This window comes from Sceloporus occidentalis, unplaced genomic scaffold (genome assembly GCF_023333645.1).
Source record: "Sceloporus occidentalis isolate IW3139 unplaced genomic scaffold, rSceOcc1.0.p SCAF_114, whole genome shotgun sequence".
NCBI classification, from domain to species: domain Eukaryota; kingdom Metazoa; phylum Chordata; class Lepidosauria; order Squamata; family Phrynosomatidae; genus Sceloporus; species Sceloporus occidentalis.
Genome location: NW_028317094.1, coordinates 532465 through 541380, shown reverse-complemented (window position 1 = coordinate 541380; position 8916 = coordinate 532465).

Here is an 8916-nt window from a genome sequence, read left to right as displayed (position 1 = left end):
TTCTTTTAAATCACATCATGTTCTCTCTTAAATTTGTCAATATTCAAAACAATTGAAACCAATTCCTTCAACTTTTAACTCTTCCTGAGATTCCTTCCTTCTCCCAGACAGCCTCACCTTGAAGAGCGGTGTTCCCAAGACAAGTCTGGGGTCCAAAGAAACTTGCTCAACCCTTCCCTAAGCCAGCCCCCAATTCCCAAGCTAAAGCAACACAAGGGGAGGTTACATAGATACCAAGGTTCTCTTACTTCCCTTCCCTTCTCCCAGACAGCCTTACCTTGAAGAGCAGTGTTCCCAAGCCAGCTTCACTCCTCCTTGATAACCATTCTCCAACTGCAGCCCCAGCCCCTCTCCAAACGCCCTCCTTCATCTAAAAGCCACTCCATCTGTCTTTGTAACATTTCCCACTACATGCTTTCTATGACCCATCACTCTACATTACCTACTATGAACTACAACTATAACTCCTACTTTAACTCTAATAATCAAACTCTAATATTTTACCCTTTATGACAGAACCCTTATACCCTGTTTCTGACATGCAATGGGCCAGTCCCAATCCTTCAGGTATACAGCACCAGTCTGAAGTGACAATTCTCCCATCTCAATCTTTCAGGCAAGAAGCATGAGCCTGAGGTTGCAAAGGGCCAGTCTCAATCCTTCAGGTATACAGCACCACCCTGAAGTCACAATAGTACTGTCTCAATCCTTCATCCAAGGAGCATCAGACTGAAGTCAAAATGGTCACATCTCAATCCTTCAGGTAATCAGCATTAGCCTAAATTCACAATGGTTCCATCTCATGGCAGCAGACAAGGAGCATTGGTCTGAGATCACAATGGGCCAGTCACATTCAGGTATGGAGCACCAGCCTGAAGTCACAATATGTCATGAATCCCTGCATTCATGCATTTAGGGATTCATGCCATAAGTGTTATAGGTTTAGGTTTAAATTAGACTCAAGATAGACAGGATTTATGGTGGGTTAAAATAATAGGACTTAATATGTGCTTTAATAAAAGATACTAGAAAGAGGTAAGGAGATCATGACTAAAGAATGTGATTGTTTGCTAGGATTGGAATGTGTGGGAATCATCCCAACAGAGGCTTGAGTTTAAAAGACTGGTCTCTGTAAAAGGAGGGGGAACATAGAGAATTATTGGTATTTTTATATTGTATTATGTTGTTATGGATTTATGCTTATTATATTTTCATATGGTATCATATTAGATTGGGATGGATGAGATTTCATTATATACACACACACACACATCGTTAAGCCATAATGTTAATTAAAACTGTTGTGTGGCTGAGTTCTGTGGTCCAAGGCCTCAGGTGCATTGGTTGAGATAAGGCACATGAGAGCTTAATTGTTTTTAGAAAAGCTGCCAGAATCCCAGATGGGAGGACACTGAGCAGAAAAGGGTGGGAGAACGCTGTGCGGGAAAGGGCTATCCAATTAATCAGCTTTATTGGTTAATGGAGTGGAGTTAATTGATATGGATATAAAAGTGATAAGTTTATACTCTCTTTCATTCCTGACATAAAAGTCACTTCTGTTGCATGTATCTTCTTCATTACAAGCTGTTCCTTTTTCAAAGTACTGCCTTTTGTGTTGCAAGAGGGGCTGCAATTAGGACCCTGACAGATATCTCTCTCCCCTTCCATTCACCCTGCTGTCCCAAAAGGGCTGGAGAGCATACCAAACCAGCCACAGACCCTTTCCCTGCTCTTCTGTAATGCCATGTCAGTCAAAAATACAATGCAAATAGTCCAAGATCGCCTACTGGACAAAGAGGCTGACCTGTCTTGTTTCACAGAGACCTGGCTGGGTGATGATAGCTCAGCCTCCTGGGCTCAGGCCTTACCAGTCGGGTTCTCCGTCAGTGAGCAGGTAAGGGGACGTCCCTTTGGTCCATGCATACAATCTTGCTTTGGCCAGGATACCTATCCATAAGATGGACCACATCGAATGTATTTGCCTCAGCTTAAAGACTAGGGAAAGTCTGGGGATTCTGTTGGTTTAATGTCCACCCTGTTGCTTAACATAAATACTCTCTGGAAAAGATAACATCAGAATTAACACAAACCAGGGAAAGAGTGACATTCCTGGAGGAAGAATATTAAAAATTGGGGAAAGAGATAGAGAGATTAACAGAAGAACATACTGAAGATACAGCAGAAAAAATTAAATGAGAGCAAAGATTTAGGGAGCAATGTCTTAGAATAAGAGGTCTTCCCGAATAGAAGAAGATCTATATAAAAGGATAATACCGGCCTTGGCTGAATTTATGGACCTAGATAATGAAACCTTTCTCCTTGAGGTGGACAAGAAGTTTAGAGTAAGCTCCTGGGTCGCAAAACAGAAGAGACTGCCCAGAGATATCGTCATTTATTTTGTTAGGACTCAAATGAAAGAAGCAATTCTACAACAACACTTTCATACAAGATTCAGAATTGAAGAAAATGAAATTTTATTGTTTAAAGATATCTCTGGGAAACTGTTAAGGAAGAGGAAGGAATATGGACCACTGACTAAGGTTTTGCGCAGCAATGGGATCTACTACAAATGGGAACTAACTCAGGGCCTATCTTTATAATTTAAGCAAAAAAGATACCAAATCAACTCCGTACAAAAAGCAAGACATTTTCTACATGAGAATGAAAAAGAACTTAATAAAGGGGACAGTCAGAAAGAAGAAAGAAAAAACCCCGGGAAAAGGAGAAGAGGAAAAGGAGGAAGAGAGCTTAGAAGAAGAAACAGAAGAAGGAGAATTGGTTAGGAAACCAGATGCAAACACAAGAGAGGACGATATAGATGGAGAATATGAGGATGAAACGGGAAAAGACGGACATCCTATCATGGAAAGTTAAAGGAATTAACAGCCTAAAAAAAATGAGGTAAACTTTTCCATTATTGAGGGAAACAGGGACTTGATGTCATTTGCCTTCAGGAAACCCATATAAAGAAAGAGGATATAAGATTGTTAAAAAACGCCAAATTGGGGAAAGAATACATAGCAGCCTCAAAAAAGAGGGGAAAAGGTGTAGTGATTTATGTAAAGGATAAATGAGAATCTAAAGAGGTATTCTCAGACCCCAATGGATACTTGGTTGGTGTAGAAGTTACTTTACAAGACCAAAAGATCCTAATGGTGGGAGTTTATGTACCCTTAGGAAATAAAGGCCTGTTCTTTGAAAAATTGAAAAGACAAATGCCAGACCGTATGTGCGATAGGACCTTAACAATGGGAGATTGAAATGGGGTGATAGACCCCCAGATAGATAGAAAGGCAGACAACTAAATATACTTAAAGCAAGGGAAATTACTGAAATCTTTCTTTGAATTAAAAGAAGCCTTTGCATTAGAAGATACTGGAGAATCAAGTATGGTCTGTCTAAGGATTTACGTTCTTTTCAAACACTCATCAATCCTGGTTGAGAATAGATATGTTCTTGACTTCCCCAACTATTAGCACAATGGTGGAACTAGGAGAAACCCTACCAAAAATCCTATTGGGTCACAATCCAATTTTATTCTCTTTGAAGAGTAAACCTAAGGAACTGATATGGAGACTAGATGAGACTTTGTTAAAAGATGGAAAAAGTCTAGATAAAGCAAAAACAAACCCACTTAAATCCTTCTTTGAATAAAATCTGAATGGAGAAGTCAGCCCAGAGATCGTCTGGGACACAAGGAAAGCGGTAATGAGGGGTTTCTCTTTGAAGCAATCTTACGAAAGGGAAACAAATAGAGAAAAGAATTGGAAAGAACTACGGGAAAAGTTAAAGGATAAGGAAGAATTCCTTAAAGAAAACCCCCAAAACAAAATGAATCAACAACAGATTAAGAAGATTCAAAAGGAAATATCCAGATGGCTAATAGAAGACCAGGAGAAAAAATTAAGACACATCAAACAGAAACACTTCTTGAATGCTAATAAACCTTGCAAATGGTTAGCATGGAAACTGAAAAAAGGAAAAGGAGAAACGGATCTTTTCAAGGGTTAAAGAAGGGAACAAGATTCATTCCAACCAAAAACATATGAAAGAATGTTTATATAAATATTTCACAAATCTATACAAAGAAGAATATATTTCCCATGAGAGGATACAAGAATCTTTGGACAGAAAAGACGTAGTAAAGATTGATGAAGAACAGACAATCGAACTTAATAAACCAATAATGGCTCCTGAGGTGCTAGAATCAATCAGTAAAACCAAGGCACCCAAAGCGCCAGGGCTGGATGGCCTAAGCGCAATATATTACAAGAGCTTACAGAAAGAGCTAATTAAACCTCTAGTAGAAATCATGGATAGACTTTCACAAAGAAGAATGTCTGACTCTTGGAAGATAGCTGATATTGTACTGATTCCTAAAGAAAGTAAGGAGCTGCTGGAGGTGAAACATTTCAGACCCATTTCTCTCCTGAACAACGATTACAAAATCTTTGCAATGGTCTTAGCAGAAAGATTTTAGAAAACCCTACAAAATATCACAAACGAAGACCAAACAGGCTTCCTCCCAAAAAGGCACCTTAGAAACAACATGAGGAATTTACTAGATATTATAGACTTCTATGAGAAGAAAATAGATTAAAAAGCAGCTATGATTTTTCTTGACGCTGAAAAGGCGTTCGATGAAGTTAATTGGATCTTCATGCTGGAAACCTTAAGAAAAATGGTTCTAGGAGATAACTTTATCAGCTGGATAGATGCAATCTATAGAAAACAAACACCGAGGCTTATTATTGATGGGGGGAAAGCGAAGGAGTTACCTGTAATGAGAGATACCTCTCTCACCTTTGTTATTTATGGCCATTTTAGAGACTCTGAGTCCTAGCATTAAAGAAGATAAGAAGACCAAAGGCCTGGAAATAAAACAGGAAGAGTACAGACTTAAACTATATGCGGACGACGTGGTGATATACTTATCCGACCCAATAGAAAGTGTTAATCCCCTGCTTTATAAATTAAAGGAATATGGACAGCATTCAGGTTTCCAGATGAACAGGGACAAACATTTTACCAATGAATTTAACCAAAAGAATGATCAGGAAAATCTACAAGAAGTGACTGGCTTTAAAGTAGAAAAAAGGTCAAATATCTAGGTGTTGAGTTCACCTCTAAAAACTGAGACCTCTTTAAAAACAACTACAAGAAAATATGGGGTGATATCAAACAAGGTCTCAATAGATGGGCTAAACTCAACCTATCCCTCTTGGATAGGATCAGGGCAGTTAAAATGAAAGTACCGCCTAAATTACTATTTTCATTTCAGACTATACCTATCCTTCTTAATGACAAACCATTTTTAGAACGGCAGAAGGACCTTCAGAAATCCATCTGGGAAGGAAAAGACCCAGAATCAGATTTAAATCTCTAATAGATGATGTAACGATTCACAATCCTCTCTTCTATTTTGACCTGACACCTCTTTGGGTGTTTGAAGGACAGTCGTGTGGATGGATTTTAAAACACAGACCGAGCGGCTGGTTAAACAAGAATATCAGTTTATTTTTAAAACAGAATAGGCAAAGGTATCTTTGAGATGGAGTTGTTACTATGTCTTCTTTTGTTACATATATACAGGTCTGGTTTTAACTCAATAATAATAATAATAATAATAATAATAATAATAATAACTCCACCACACAGGCTATACTATCACTCAATAAATGATGTAAGCCAAAGCCCTCTTCCTGAGTCTGGTTCCACTGAGTCTCTCTTCTCCAGACTCTCCAGAACTAATCCTGTCCCTCTCTGGACAAAGCAGTTCCTTAAGTAACCATCCCTCAGGAACTATGGGAACCCACTCCTCTCTTGGACTCTACTGTTCCCATCCTCTCTATAACTATCTCCCACTGAACTCCTGCTTCATCCCTCAGGATTGCAAACCCTAACTGACTCCACCCAACTGCCAAGCGGAATCTTCAAACTCCTCAGCCAGCACCTGATTGGCTGAGAGTCTCTGGCTTCTGATTGGCTGGTTTGTAAGTCAGTCCGTCACACGCCTCCCCCCTTTAATAGGTTCATTGAGATCCAAGGAACTCCCAGTTATCAATTATACTTACCCATTATATATAACATTATACACACATCAGGTGACACATGTGATATATTTCATGTACTTGTTTTATCAATAACCATTTCCAACTTAAATATCTTTGGTATTTTCCTGTATGTTCCCCTTTTAAACATATGTCTAATATCAGTTTTACTTGTTATAACAACTTACCATCATTTTCTTGTAAGTTTAGCATATTATATCCATATCCCTTATCACTTGTTGGGTTTTAATATTTTAATAATACTTAAATAACCTTTTTTCCCCAACTTTAGATATTTATATGTTCCATTTAAATGTTGTTATCAAACATATTTAATCTTTTAGCCCTTTTCTCTTATTGATGGAACATCATCTCCAACCACTTTGCCCCGTTCCCAGTATGGTTTTGAAAACATCTCATCTTCCATTATTCTAATGGCAAACTACAATATATTGGTTTTCCAGTCTATCAACTCAATTATATCCTTCTCCTTTTTAGGAGTCTTCTCTGGATCAGTCCTTGTGTTTCTTTTTACCGGCTGTGGACTTAACACCTCATCTAGTAAAAAGTCTTTGCTTCCTCCTGTTTCACTGGACCACATTCCTTGAGTGCATTGAGCAATCTTTACATCTTCTTCTGTAGACCGTAAAGTGTCCCTTATCAAAATCATCCCGTTCTCTAGATAGTTCATCACAATCTTTGGTCTTTTTCCCTCTGTTGAATCTCCTTTTCCAGTTGGTTGATGGCTTTTGGGGTCCCACCAACGCTTCTCTGTCATCTGGTCGCCACCAGTATGTTTGACAGCGAAGTTTATAGACGTGAACATGTTCTGCATATACACAGCTATTCTTTCAACTTTTACTTTAAGATTCTTCCAGTCTCTGTGAACTAAACCTTTTTCTTGGGTTATATCACCCATTTGCCAAACTACATATTTTTCAACACTGTCCTATTTAATATATAGCTTCCAGAACCCTGAACTCTTTATTAGAACCTACAAAAGCCTGTTGTGATGCTTTCAATAACTACTTGGCAGACAAAATCTCTCAGATAAGAGCCACTTTGGATGCTGGACTTACGACAGAGGCAACAGGAGAGGTATCCAGAGCTTTTGCCTATACTCTTCTTCTGGATGAATTTGAGTCAGTTAGTACAGAGGATGTGGCCAAGCTCCTTGGAAGTATGAAAAGGAAGACTTGCTCTCTCTCGATCCTTGCCCATATAGGCTGGCCATCCAGGTGAAAGATACCATCAAGAGGCTGCTAAAAACATAACTAATGCATCTTTGAGGGAAGGCTGTCTTCCATCTTGCCTCAAAGAGGCGGTGGTTAAACCACTTCTAAAAAAAGCCTTCCCTTGACCCTCTGGACAGAAACAATTACAGGCCTGTTTGGATCTTAATATTCTTAGGCAAGGTAATCGAGAGGGCAGTCACCATTCAACTCCAAGCAGTCTTGGAAGAAATGGATTTTTCTACATCCATTTCAAACTGGATTTAGAACGGGTTACAGAGTTGAGACGTCCATGGTCACCTTAGTCGGCGATCTCGGTTTGAGCATCGACAGCTCTTTGAAAAGGGACCCTGCTGGTGCTCTTTGACCTCTCAGCGGCCTTCAATACCATTGACCACAGTATCCTTCTGGAACATATGGGAGAGTTGGGAATTGGAGTATTACATTTCGTCGAGGTTCCAGATGCTGTCACTTAGGGACAGTTGTTCGACCAAGAGAGAGCTCAAGTTGGGCGTCCCTCAAGGTGCAGTTCTGTCCCCAATGCTATTCAACATTTACATGAAGCTGTTAGGTGAGATCATTCGGAGACATGGGGCGGAGAGCAGGGAGACCTTGAAACACTAGTACATGCGCTGCTCACCTCTTGGATCAACTTCTGTAACACACTCTACATGGGGCTATCCTTGTGCCAAGTTTGGAAACTTCAATTGGTACAGAATATGGCAGCCAGGTTGGTTATGGGCTCTTCTAGAACTGCCCACATTACACCGGTTCTTAAATCCCTCCACTGGCTGCCCATTAGTTTCTGGACAAGATACAAGGTGTTGGTTCACTCTGGAACGACCTCCGGATGAGATCCATCCTATTAACACCTTGGAAGCCTTTAGGAAGGCTATTAAGACGGACCTCTTTCCAGACTAGAGGAGATCTATTGACTTGCCTCCCCCTCCTCCTGACCCTTACCCTTGCCATCGTTACTGTTATGGAAATTGCTATTGATGTATATCGTTCCTGCCCTCCCACCTCTCCTTCAGAAAACGACCCATTTCTTGCCCGAAAAGCTTTTTTTACTGTATTGTGTTATGAAAGTTTTTAATTTTCTTGCTGTTTAATAGGATTTTTAAGGGTTGATTAATGTTTTTATAATTGTTAGAAGGGTTGGGGTTTTGGCATTTTAATTGTATTTCTTAAATTGTATGTTATTTTATTACTGTAATCCTCTTTGATTCCTTTGAGAAAAGGTGGAATATTAATAATAATAATAATAATAATAATAATAATAACAACAACAACAACATCTCTTCAAGGGGGTCAAAAGCCCTTTCAGTATGCTTCCAGAACTGGGGGGGGGGATGTTTCTGGGGCTGTGGGTCTCTCTGTTGGTCCTCCTCTGCAGGGTTGTTGTGAAGGAAAAGATAAGTATGTGAGGGAGGATGCCCAATCTGGATCCTGTGGGTCTCTAAGCCTAGTTCCCAGGTTGACAGGGGATTGCCAGAGTTTTGAGGTCCCTCCGTCTCCCTCCTTTTGGCTTTGGTCAAGAGGATTTTGGCTCTTCTCTCCCCCCACAGCCCCCTCCCCCAGGACTCCAGAGAAAACTCCCCCCCCCCAAGAAAAATGCCATTGAATCCTATACT